The 14,068-nt window shown below is 44.8% G+C and overlaps 1 long non-coding RNA gene across 1 annotated transcript; it reads left to right on the top strand.

The window, feature by feature from the left end:
- The first annotated feature begins 106 nt into the window (after positions 1-106).
- On the top strand, positions 107-12,931 carry LOC139272663 (uncharacterized). The gene is made up of 3 exons (XR_011594931.1): positions 107-151; positions 9,686-9,837; positions 12,616-12,931. It is a non-coding gene; the product is annotated as an uncharacterized lncRNA (long non-coding RNA).
- Positions 12,932-14,068: the final 1,137 nt, after the last annotated feature.

Raw genomic sequence — 14,068 nt, 5'->3', positions numbered from 1 at the left:
AATGTCGACGAGTGTGTGAAGCGCGATGATGTCAGACGCACCTCAAGCGCGCTGTTTTGAACGCCCGAACTCGGCAGCGGCTGCGCTGTGCGCATGCGCTCGATGGCCCCGGCGAGCAAGGGTTTATTTTCAGAAAGAAGAATCAAAATAGGTGAGTGGGCACTGCGGCACGGTTCACGCTCTTCAGGGCTAATGTTTCAATATGTCTGGGCAGTCAGCACTTTTTAAACTTGGGGATATCCCACCACTACCATTTTCATTCATACGGTAGAAAAATATTCCACGGTGGTTATTTAAATTAAAATTGTTGCTACGGGGATGTGCAAAAATATATCAGATAAAAGGGATACAGAAGTGGATGCGAGCCAGAATATGAGAGTTGGAACAGGAGAGTTAGAACAGGATACCTTTGTCGCAAATATGTTTTGAGGTTTTTAGAGCGGTGGGGGAATTCCAGAGAATCCGGTCGAAGCAGCTGAAGCCTCTGCCATCTAACGTACGGTGTGCTGTTGTCTCTAAAATTAAGGAAGGTCATGCTGATAGGATTAGACGAAGAGGCTTGTGTGGAGCATAAACACCGGCATTGATCAGTTGGGCCGAATGCCCTGTTTCTGTACTGTATACTCTATGTAATTCAGTGTAATATGTCATGACTTCATTGGCAGCACTCTCGAGTACAGAACGAGCATAATGACCTCCGTGGTCTCCCAAGTCTGTTCTACCAGATTTTAGCTGTGCTATCTATCTTTATACTACATTCGTAGTGAGGAAGGATATTAGTGGTATCAATTTATTTTTCCATGGGTGTTCTCAAACATATTGCAGTAGAAAATGTAATGGTTATAGAATGCAAGTTTTGAGACCTATGACACAGGTACTATAGAAATCAGTCACATATGATCAATCAAAGTAAAACATAGTATGTCCACAGTAAGAGAGAGTTGTAATACTGAATTGTAATTGGCAAACATGTCTGGCAACAGTATAGGATTCTTTAGGTTTTTAGCAGAGCACTACCCGCCCCCCCCCAGTCATCACGATCCACGCACGGCCCTGGACACCGTGGACCACTTCCCATATCTTGGGAGCCTCCTATCATCGACGACAAGATCCAACACCACCTCCAGTGTGCCAGTGCAGCCTTCAGTCGCATGAGGAAAAGAGTGTTTGAAGACCAGGCCCTCCAAACTACCACCAAGCTCATGGTCTACAGGGCTGTAGTAATACCTGCCCTCCTGTATGGCTCAGAGACATGGACCCTGTACAGTAGACACTTCAAGTTGCTGGAGAAATATCACCAAAGATGTCTCCGCAAGATCCTACCAATCCCCTGGGAGGACAGGCGCACTAACATCAGCGTCCTCACTCAGGCTAACATCCACAGCATTGAAGCACTGATCACACTCGATCAACTCCGCTGGGCAGGCCACATAGTCTGCATGCCAGACACGAGACTCCCAAAGCAAGTGCTCTACTCTGAGCTCCTTCATGGTAAACGAGCCAAAGGTGGGCAGCGGAAACGCTACAAGGACACTCTCAAAGCCTCCCTGATAAAGTGCAACATCCCCACTGACACCTGGGAGTCCCTGGCCCAAGACCGCACCACGTGGAGGAAGTGCATCCGAGAGGGCGCTGGGCACCTCGAGTCTCAACGCCAAGAGCATGCAGAAATCAAGCGCAGACAGCGGAAAGAGCGTGCGGTGAACCAGTCCCATCCACCCCTTCCCTCAACGACTATCTGTCCACCTGTGACAACATCTGTGGCTCTCGTATTGGACTGTTCAGCCACCAAAGAACTCACTTCAGGAGTGAAAGCAATTCTTTCTCGATTCTGAGGGACTGCCTATGATGATTGATGAGTATAGGTTTTAGAAGTCACATGGAAAATATTCAATATTTAATGAATTCTTTATTGGCGATGTATCCCTAGTTCTTTCACATTACCTTGGGGGTTGGTGCCTTTTCAGGAGTGTTATATTGAGGAACTACTGAATTGAGAGGAAATAATTTATCCTAAACATCTACAATGGATACTCTATTCCATAATAAATCAAATATTACAGCATAAAATATCACCTGGCTATCAAAGACTAAGGACTGAGATTCGGTTTTACAGAGTGCTGACCAAATTGACAACTCAAGGTTGGTTACGGCCTGTACCATTGTTTCTGTTCACTTTGATTAAATAGGAAAACTTTGACAGTCCTCCTTGGAAACTGGAGAGTCAGCCTTGTACAAAACTAATGTTTCCGTTTTTTTAAAAGGACCTCTTGCTTTATAACTTGACATAGGCAGTAATCAATGCAATTTTAAGCACATTGTCAAATAATTTCATTTGTTTATATATTGATTGTTTAGATTCAACATGTTTATCATTTTGGCAATTGTGACTTTTTGCTACTCATTTTAAAATAATTAAACTGGAGAAGAAAACTCTGAACTTGAACTGATGCTGTTTTTGAGTTCTGCTGTGGTCATTTTGATTTGTGGCACATTGATCTGTATTGGTTCATGAATGAAATACCTTCACATGATCAACTGAGTTCAGAGTGTCTTCCTTTAAAATGTTTTAAAGCAGGGTAAAATTTGGATAAGCTACAGAGAAAAATTCAACAATTGTAGTTTTAGTTGTGCAGGGGCAGGGGTGGGTGGATAAAGGGGAACCAGTGGATGTGCTGTATTTGGACTTCCAGAAGGCATTGACAAGGTGCCACATAAAAAGTTACTGCACAGGATAAAAGGGGTTGGGGGGTAATATATTAGCACGGATAGAGGATTGGCTAACTAATAGAGAACAGAGAGTCGGGATAAATGGTTCATTCACTGTTTGTCAACCAGTAACTAGTGGGGTGCCGCAGGGATCGATGCTGGAACCCCAACTATTTACAATCTGTATTAATGACTTGGAAGCAGGGACTGAGAGTAACGTAGCCAAATTTGCTGACGATACAAAAATGGGAGGAAAAGCAATGTGTGACACAAAAAATCTGCAAAAAGACATAGACAGGCTAAGTGAGTGGGCAAAAATTTGGCAGATAGAGTATAATGTCGGAAAGCGTGAGGTCATGCTCTTTGCAATCTTTCTCCATTCAAATAATAACTTGCACTTTGGCAGAAAAAATTAAAGTGCCACAGTACAGCAGGACCTGGGATTACTTGTGCATGAAACACAAAAGGATAGTATGTAGGTACACAAGTGATCAGGAAGGCCAATGGTATCTCTGCCTTTATTGCAAAGGGGATGGAGTATAAAAGCAGGGAAGTCTTGTTACAGCTATATAAGGTCACACCTGGAATACTGCATGCAGTTTTGGTTTCCATATTTTAGAAGGATATACTTGCTTTGGAGGCTGTTCAGAGAAGGTTCACTAGGTTGATTCCGGGGATGAGGGGGTTGACTTATGAGGAAAGGTTGAGTAGGTTGGACCTCTACTCATTGGAATTCAGAAGAATGAGAGGTGATCTTATCGAAACGTATAAGCTTATGAGGGGGCTTGACAAGGTGGATACAGAGAGGATGTTTCCACTGACGGGGGAGACTAGAACTAGAAAGCACGATCTTAGAATAAGGGGCCGCCCATTTAAAACTGAGACGAGGAGAAATTTCTTCTTCGAGGGTTGAAAATCTGTGGAATTCGCTGCCTCAGAGAGCTGTGGATGCTGGGATATTGAATAAATTGAAGACAGAAATAGACAGTTTCTTAAATGATAAAGGGTTATGGGGAGCGGGCGGGGTAGTGGAGCTGAGTCCATGATCAGATCAATCATGATCTTATTGAATGGCGGAGCAGGCGCGAGGGGCCATATGGCCATATGTTCCTATTTCTTATGTTCTTGTGTTTTATGTAGGTTAAGAAAGCTAAAAATTGAAAAACATGCAGTAGTAACTTGGGAATTTCATTGTTAATAAAATTGAAATTACAGCACACTTATGTGTTTAAAATGTTAATTTAATTAGATTCAATTCCTAATATCTACCATTGTGTAGTAAATGTAGCATCTTTTTCGGTAATTATACTGCTGGTGATGCTTTCTAGATTAAATAATGCTAATGTATTACTTTAATTGAAAATGGAGTGTCCGGTATTTAATGTATTACTTAAATTGAAAATGGAGAGTTAGGTATTTAATGAGGCGTTTGTTCGGGGCCCAGAAAAGCCGAGGGCCCAGGAGCAGCATGGGCCAGCCCACACTGTGATATGTGTGCGCATAGGTCCGTGCAGCAGAGCTGTTCTCCAGTCGTCTTGGTTAATCCTTGCCACTGGACCAAGACCTGGCTCTTTCAAGCCCGTGTGGTGGCTGGTGTGCAACGGTCACCACACGTTTAAAAAAAAATCCACGCACAGGCATCTTCCATCCTTCAATATGCAGTTCAGGACCTGGAATATTAGGTCCTTCATTGAAACACCTGTGAACTCATCCCTTTTTGGTGTGGAAGCAAGTCATCCTCGATTCGAGGGACTGCCTAAGAAGAAGACATCCGTAGTGTAGGGTAGCGTAGTGGTTATCTTACTGGATTAGTAATCCAGGGACATGGACTAATGATCCGGGGACATGAGTTCAAATTTAAATACAATTAAATAAACCTGGAATTTTAAAATAGCTAGTGAAACTACCGGATTGTTGTAAAATCCCATTTGGTTCACTAATGTCCTTTGGGAAAGGAAATCTAGCGCCCAGACCTATATGTAACTCCAGACCCACAGCAATGTGTTTGACTCTTAACTGCCCTTTGAAGTGGCAAACAAGGCACTCAGTTGCTCAAGGGCAGATGGACAATCCATGTTCAGAGTGACTATTTGCACAGTTTTTTTTGTCTGCGCCTGCGTCCTCTGGACTCCACCCTGACGCATCTTGAGCATGCGCAGACTCCTCGCAACTGGAAGTGGGGCCTTGCAATGTTGGACCACATGTGGAGTCCGCTGCTGAGAGAAACGCGGGGGTGGGTGGGGGAAGAGAGAGACGCGGGGAGGCGGGGGGAGAGAGAGACAGATGCGGGGAGGCGGCGGGGGGAGGGGGGAAGAGAGAGAGAGAGAGAGAGAGAGAGAGAGAGAGGGTGGGTGGGTGTGGGATAGAGACACGGGGGTGGGGGGGGGCGGGGGAGGGATAGTGACACGGCAGGGGTGGGGGGGGAGGGATAGTGACACGGTGGGGGGTGGGGGAGGGGGCGGTGGGAAAGAGACACGGACATGGGGGCAGAAAAGAGACGGACACTGGGTGGAGGGGGGTGGAGAGAGACATGAGGTGGGGGTGTGGAGAGACATGGGGGTGGGAGGGAAGAGAGAGAGACACGGCGGGTGGGGGAAGAGAGAGAGAGACATTGGGGAGGGTGGGAAAAAAACACCGGGAGGAAGACACGATGGGGGAAGGGGTGGGAGGGGGGGCGGGGGGCGGGAGAGACACGAGGGGGGGGGGGCGGGAGAGGGAGAGACACGAGGGGGGGGAGAAACACTGGATGGGGGAAGGAGACAAGGGGTGGGAGTAGGAGAGACACGGGTGAGGGGGTTGGACAGAGAGAGACACGGGGGGTGGGGGGGGGGGTAGAGAGAAACATGGCGGGGTGTGGGGGAGGGAGGGGAGAGAGACCCGGGGAGCGGGATGTAAGAGAGAGTGACACGTGGGGTGAGAGAGAGATAGAGACTGGGGGAGAGAGGGAACTCAGGTAAGACGTATCACGTTCTTCCAACCCCACCCCCTTTACACCCACACCCTATTTACATAGAAACATAGAAAATAGATGCAGGAGTAGGCCATTCGGCCCTTCGAGCCTGCACCACTATTCAATAAGATCATGGTTGATGATTCACCTCAGTACCCCTTTCCTGCTTTCTCTCCATACCCCTTGATCCCTTTAGCCGTATCTAACTCATTCTTGAATATATCCAATGAACTGGCATCAACAACTCTCTGCGGTAGGGAATTCCACAGGTTAACAACTCTCTGAGTGAAGAAGTTTCTCCTCATCTCAGTTCTAAATGGCTTACCCCTTATCCTTAGACTGTGTCCTCTGATTTTGGACTTTCCCAACATCGGGAACATTCTTCCTGCATCTAACCTGTCCAGTCCCGTCAGAATTTTATATGCTTCTATGAGACCCCGTCTCATCCTTCTAAACTCCAGTGAATACAAGCCCAGTTGATCCAGTCTGTCCTCATATGTCAGTCCTGCCATCCCGGGAATCAGTCTGGTAAACCTTCGCTACACTCCCTCAATAGTAAGAACGTCCTTTCTCAGATTAGGAGACCAAAACTGAACACAGTATTCCAGCTGAGGCCTCACCAAGGCCCTATACAACTGCAGTAAGACCTCCCTGCTCTTATACTCAAATCACCTAGCTATGAAGGCCAACATTCCATTTGCCTTCTTCACCGCCTGCTGTACCTGCATGCCAACTTTTAATGAATGATGTACCATGACACCCAGGTCTCGTTGCACCTCCCCTTTTCCTAATCTGCCGCAATTCAGATAATATTCTGCCTTCGTGTTTTTGCCCCCAAAGTGGATAACCTCACATTTATCCACATTATACTGCATCTGCCATGCATTTGCTCACTCACCTAACCTGTCCAAGTCACCCTGCAGCCTCTTAGCATCCTCCTCACAGCTCACACCGCCACCCAGCTTCGTGTCATCTGCAAACTTGGAGATATTACACTCAATTCCTTCATCTAAATCATTAATGTATATTGTAAATAGCTGGGGTCCCAGCAATGAGCTCTGTGGCACTCCACTAGTCACTGCCCTTCTGAAAAGGACCTGTTTATCCCGACTCTCTGCTTCCTGTCTGCCAACCAGTTCTCTATCCACGTCAGTACATTACCCCTAATACCATGTGCTTTAATTTTGCACACCAATCTCTTGTGTGGGACCTTGTCAAAAGCCTTTTGAAAGTCCAAATACACCACATCCACTGGTTCTCCCTTGTCCACTCTACTAGTTATATCCTCAAAAAATTCCAGAAGATTTGTCAAGCATGATTTCCCTTTGATAAATCCATGCTGACTTGGACCGATCCTGTCACTGTTTTCCAAATGCGCTGCTATTTCATCTTTAATCATTGATTCCAACATTTTCCCCACTACTGATGTCAGGCTAACCGGTCTATAATTACCCATTTTCTCTCTCGCTCCATTTTTAAAAAGTGGTGTTACATTAGCTACCCTCCAGTCCATAGGGACTGATCCAGAGTCGATAGACTGTTGGAAAATGATCATCAATGCATCCACTATTACTAGGGCCACTTCCTTAAGTAGTCTGGGATGCAGACTATCAGGCCCTGGGGATTTATCGGCCTTCAATCCCATCAATTTCCCTAACACAATTTCCCACCTAATAAAGATTTCCATCAGTTCCTCCTTCTCACTAGACCCTCGGTCCCCTGGTATTTCTGGAAGGTTATTTGTGTCTTTCTTTGTGAAGATAGAACCAAAGTATTTGTTCAACTGGTCTGCCATTTCTTTGTTCCCCATTATAATTTCACCTGAGTCTGACTGCAAGAGACCTACGTTTGTCTTCACTAATGTTTTTCTCTTCACATATCTATAGAAGTTTTTATGTTCCCAGCAAGCTTCCTCTCATACTCTATTTTCCCCCTCCTAATTAAACCCTTTGTCCTCCTCTGCTGAATTTTAAATTTCTTCCAGTTCTCAGGTTTGCTGCATTTTCTGGCCAATTTATATGCCTCCCTTGGGTTTAACACTACCCTTAATTTCCTTTGTTAGCCACGGTTGAGCCACTTTCCCCTTTTTATTTTTACTCAAGACAGGGATGTACAATTGTTGAAGTTCATCCATGTGATCTTTAAATGTTTGCCATTGCCTATCCGCCGTCAACCCTTTAAGTATCATTCGCCAGCCTATACTAGCCAATTCACGTCTCATTTCTTGGAAAGTTCGGTGCGTGTGCTATAAAGGACATCATTGGAGTGGATGAAATCCGGAAGTCACGACACTATTCACTTCATACCCAATAAACCTGTTAACAATTTGTGACCCACACACAATGCCCCATCTATGGCAGGGCAGTGGGAGTTGGTGGGTAAGGTCAGGAACTTGGGCTGGGTTGGGGTCAGAAACTTGGGTTGGAGGTCAGGAACTTCGGTTGGGGGAGGCATGCACTTTGGCTCAGATGGGGTCAGGAACTTCAGCTGGTGAGGCATGTCTTGGGCTGGGATGGGCTCAGGAACTTGGGCTGGAGAGGCTTTTGTTGGGCTGGGGAGCTCTATTCTCTCTGGGTTTTGAAGTCAGAATGGCTTGAATTACACTTTGCAAAGTCACTCAGAACTTGGGCTGGGCAGTTCCAATTCTGGATAAACTTCTGGATGTGGCTTATCCTCCAAGGGGACCAATCAGCAATCAGGTCATGTGATAATGGAAAGCCAATCAGAGCATTTTTGCAGTGCAAATAACTGCATCTCTAAATGTTGGCCTTGCCAGCAATGCTCACATCCAGTGAACGCATAAAAAGAAATCCGGGACTCCAGAGCACAAGGCCTTGTTCTAACCATGACAACAAGGAATTATTTTACTGAAATAATTAAATTTCTTTGGAAGAATTGTAAAAATGATCAAAGGCAGTAAATCAACTAAAATGAAAAAAGAAAAAGTATTAATTTGCTGAAATAAAACACTTTGTGAAAGAAAGTGAAAATCAGTAAAATGAAAGAAATAAAAAATCTGTGATTTGAAAGAAAAGGCATTAACTTGCTGAAATAAAATGCTTTCCTTGAAATAAATGAAAGATTGATTAGTAAAACATCTGTAAAATGAAAGAACTAAAACGTGCCTGAAATAAAAAGCATTAACTCACAAACTTAATACCTTCCTTGAGAGATATGAAAGCGCTGTTTGGGTTATATATATTTATGAATACTGCTCATCCTCCTTCCATTGCTCCTTCTCTTCCTCATTCATTACATTGGAGATGCAGGTTTTGGACTCCTCCAATTGTTCCATTATCAGCATCATGAGAGAAGAGACTATCTCGCCACTGTTTGCATGTGAGACCAAAATTCCCTCCTATCTCTAATCTCCTCCAGCCCTACAGCCACTTCCCCCCCCCCCCCACCCCCCTCCCCCCTGGATATCTACGCTCTGCCAATTCTGGCCTCTTGAGCATTCCCAATTTTAATTGAACCACCATTGGTGGCCATGTCTTCAGCTGCCTGGGTCCTAAGCTCTGGAATTCCCTCCCTAAACCTCTCCACCTCTCTACCCCTCTTTCCTCCTTTAAGATGCTCCCTAAAACCTACCACTTTGACCAAGCTTTTAATCAACTGCCCTAATATCTCCTTATGTGGCTCGGTGTCAAATTTTGTTTGATAATGCTCCTGTGAAGCACCTTGGGATGTTTTACTATGTTAAATACTCTATATAAATACAAGTTGTTGTTGAATCATTGATCTTTAACAGCCTAGGCCCCTGAGATCTTGGTCTTGGAATCCTTAGCTGAGGCCTCTTGTTTATGTCACAGATGTATCTTCAAAGTTGTCTACCAGCTCCTTCTGCTCACTGCTGCTCTGGAATCCACCCAGTAATGTATGCTCTGTGTAAGTAATACCGTTTCCCTGAACGGGTGTATCTGAGCTGTTGCTTGAGTAAATATGATGTCATGACAGAATGCATGGATCAGGTGCAGGACATTCCTTCTGGAAGCAACAGGCTGTTCAAATGTTTATTTGTTTCAGGTGTGGTACGCAAAGAACAACCAACTGACTTGCACGGTTGTGCAGCTCTTCAGTATCGCATTGTTTCCCTGCACCTCATTGAAGGCCGACTACTGTCACTGCAAAGGCTTTACAGTGATTCTTACAGAAATTTGGCCCTTGCCTACCTGGAGGTGGGTGGCAATCGTTGAAGTGTCATGCACCAAGATACTAAAAGAACACTATGAGGAAGCATAAAACTAGTTTTATGGTCAGGCGGAGGAGCAGCATAGTAGCTACATCCCTAATTTAGGGCTGACCAAATGAAAAAGCAGGTGAATGAAGTAGTTATAAGGACTGGCCAGTCTGGCAAGCCAGGCCCCACTGTATAGAGGGCTGTTTGGTATCAATTTGTGCCAGTTGTGGAACAAGAAGTGTGATCCAGGTCTAAGGGCGAGGGGGGGCAGGGGGGGGTGGTGGGTGGAGCAAGAAGGGATGGAGAAGTGAGATCCAGGTCTAAGAGGGTGGGGAGGGAACATGTGATCCAGATCTAGGGGGCGGAGGGGGAGAATGTGATCCCATCCTTTCCTTTAGACCGAAATCATGGTTTCTCATCCCAATCCGTTGATTAAACCCGAATATCCTACTCGCTCTCTCTTCCACTCCCCCGCGCCCCCCCATAGGCTGGGAACTCAATATTCAGGAAGGATAGACAGAAAGGAAAAGGAGGTGGAGCAGCGTTGCTGGTTAAAGAGGAGATTAATGCAATATTAATGAAGGACATTAGCGTGGATGAGGTGGAATCTGTATGGGTAGAGCTGCGGAACACCAAAGGGCAGAAAACGCTAGTGGGAATTGTGTACAGACCACCAAACAGTCGTAGTGAGGTTGGGGACAGCATCAAACAGGAAATTAGGGATGCGTACAATAAAGGTACAGCAGTTATCATGGGTGACTTTAATCTACATATAGATTGGGCTAACCAAACTGGTACCAATACGATGGTGGAGGATTTCCTGGAGTGTATAAGGGATGGTTTTCTGGACCAATATGTCGAGGAACCAACAAGAGAGCTGGCCATCCTAGACTGGGTGATGTGTAACGAGAGAGGATTAATTAGCAATCTTGTTGTGCGAGGCCCCCTGGGGAAGAGTGACCATAATATGGTAGAATTCTTCATTACGATGGAGATTGACACAGTTAATTCGGAGACTAGGGTCCTGAACTTAAAGAAAGGTAACTTCAATGGTATGAGACGTGAATTGGCTGGGATAGACTGGTGAATGATACTTAAAGAGTTGACTGTGGATAGGCAGTGGCAGACATTTAAAGATCACATGGATGAACTTCAACAATTGTACATCCCTGCCTGACGTAAAAATAAGACGGGGAAGGTGGCTCAACCGTGGCTAACAAGGGAAATTAGGGATAGTGTTAAATCCAAGGAAGAGGCATATAAATTGGCCAGAAAAAGCAGCAAACCTGAGGACTGGGAGAAATTTAGAATTCAGCTGAGGAAGACAAAGGGTTTAATTGGGAGAGGGAAAATAGAGTATGAGAGTAAGCTTGCGGGGAACATAAAAACTGACTGCAAAAGCATCTATAGATATGTGAAGAGAAGACAAATGTAGGTCATAAGAACATAAGAACATAAGAATTAGGAACAGGAGTAGGCCATCTAGCCCCTCGAGCCTGCTCCGCCATTCAACAAGATCATGGCTGATCTGGCCGTGGACTCGGCTCCACTTACCTGCCCGCTCCCCATAACCCTTAATTCCCTTATTGGTTAAAAATCTATCTTATCTGTGACTTGAATACATTCAATGAGCTAGCCTCAACTGCTTCCTTGGACAGAGAATTCCACAGATTCACAACCCTCTGGGAGAAGAAATTCCTTCTCAACTCGGTTTTAAATTGGCTCCCCTGTACTTTGAGGCTGTGCCCCCTTGCAGTCAGAATCAGGTGAATTTATAATGGGGAACAAAGAAATTGCAGACCAATTGAACAAATACTTTAGTTCTGCCTTCAGTAAGGAAGACACAAATAACCTTCCGGAAATACTAGGGGACCGAGGGTCTAGTGAAAAGGAAGAACTGAAGGAAATCCTTATTAGTGAAGAAATTGTGTTAGGGAAATTGATGGGATTGAAGGCCGATAAATCCCCAGGGCCTGATAGTCTGCATCCCAGAGTACTTAAGGAAGTGGCCCTAGAAATAGTGGATGAATTGGTGGTAATTTTCCAACATTCTACAGACTCTGGATCAGCTCCTATGGATTGGAGGGTAGCTAATGAAACCCCACTTTTTAAAAAAGGAGAGAGAGAGACCGGTTAGCCTGACAGTGGGGAAAATGTTGGAATCAATGATTAAAGATGAACTAGCAACGCATTTGGAAAGCAGTGGCAGGATCGGTGCAAGTCAGCATGGATTTAAGAAAGGGAAATCATGCGTGACAAATCTTCTAGAATATTTTGAGGATGTAACAAGTAGAGTGGACAAGGGAGAACCAGTGGATGTGGTGCATGTGGACTTTGAAAAGGGTTTTGACAAGGTCCCACACACGAGATTAGTGTGCAAAATCAAAGCGCAAGGTATTAGGGGTAATGTATTGACGTGGATAGAGAACTGGTTGGCAGACAGGAAGCAAAGAGTAGGAATAAACGGATCCTTTTCAGAATGGGAGGTAGTGACTAGTGTGGTACCGCAATATACATTAATGATTTAGGCAAAGGAATTGAATGTAATATCTCCAAGTTTGCAGATGACACTAAGCTGAGTGGCAGTTTGAGCTGTGAGGAGAATGCTAAGAGGCTGCAGGGTGACTTGGACAGGTTAGGTGAATGGGCAAATGCATGGTAGATGCAGTATAATGTAAATAAATGTGAGGTTATCCACTTTGATAGCAAAAACAGGAAGGCAGAATATTATCTGATATTGTTGATTTCTGGATTCTTTTCCTTCAATCTGTTTCAGCGAATACACTGAGGCGAACACCAAAGGAGCTTATAACAAAGCAGTCTTTAATATTATGTCTCACCGGCCAAGACTTATCAGACAGAAGGAATACTCTCTTGATAGAGCGTACCCACTTCCTACGGTCAAGTGTTGTGACAACATAGAGGCGCATCATTTATACAATTTCAGTACAGAATACAATTGAAAGACATTTAGTTCACCCTATCCTTTGTGATCCCTCCTTCCCTTTGTCCACTCATTAGCCGATACCTGGCCTTCTTTGCCCAATTAAATACGGGCAAGTGATTACAGCATCTGTTTCTCACAAGGAGCTTTCTCACACATTGCTTGTAAATGTTACAATTATGTTACAATTATACTGGCGTGATTAGTAACTAAGACCGTGAGAAAGTCTGTTAATTTTGCTGATGTTGTAATATTTGCAATCTGACATTCTCTTAGTTATTTTCCATTGCTTATACATTTTCACATATCCAGTTCACTTCACTGTCTTTATTGCTTATACATTTTCACATATCCACATTCCCCCCTTTTATCATTCCATGATAACACTTAGGATCATTCTAGGAGTATCGCATTCATCCGTTCACACTCTATTTCCTGAATCATATTGTTGTTATTGTCGAGTAGTTCTTTAGTTCGTTGGATCATAACCCGGGAGCCCTTGACCACAAGAGGGTTTGCTAACCTTGCCATCATGACTTTACAACAAAGGTTAAAGCAACCAATAATCAAGCAACAGGTAATTATTATTACGATGAGAATAATTGCTCCATGTATTAGATACGATCCCCAAGATCCACCTAACAGCCAATCAAACCAGCCTACTCCTCCTGCAGGGGTGGATAACTTCTTTACCTCCCTTCTTATGTGATCAATGAGATTGGTTATGTTTTCTGAATTATCGGGGATGTAAGTGCAACATTCAGATCCTATCGGGGCACACGTTCCCCCTTTCTCAGCCAACAGGTAATCGAGGGCCATTCGGTTTTGTAATGCTACGGTCCTTATTGCTACCATTTCAGCTGTGATGCCCTCTAGAGCTTCAGCAGTATTGTTAGCTATCTGTTCCAATATCGTCTCTAGGTTCTGTACTTCATCCATGAGACATCTTATCCCGATTGGGAACATCATGACCCCAAAGAACTTGTCGGTGGGGTTGATGGCTCGCTTGTATCGGCTGGAGGCATGTGCTTCCGCCAGGGTACGTACTTGCCGCACAAATGGCACCACATATCCCAGATAGCAGAACCCTATCCATCGCCTAGGCAACCAGGGATATGCCTTATGACTGCACACGAAATACGTAACGTTAAAAGCTGCTTTCTGATATATTGCTTCTGGGTCCCAGGACTGGGCCCAGAAACCTCCACCTGTGTTATTCGGATGGTGAGAGAGGATGGTGACTCGTGCACCTGTGGTGAGGTTGAGACTGTGTGGGCAATTGCTG

Source organism: Pristiophorus japonicus, chromosome 9, assembly GCF_044704955.1.
Source record: "Pristiophorus japonicus isolate sPriJap1 chromosome 9, sPriJap1.hap1, whole genome shotgun sequence".
In the NCBI taxonomy this organism is placed as follows: domain Eukaryota; kingdom Metazoa; phylum Chordata; class Chondrichthyes; family Pristiophoridae; genus Pristiophorus; species Pristiophorus japonicus.
The sequence above is the reverse complement of the archived record's forward strand: the minus strand, read 5'-3'. Positions and strand labels throughout refer to the sequence as shown.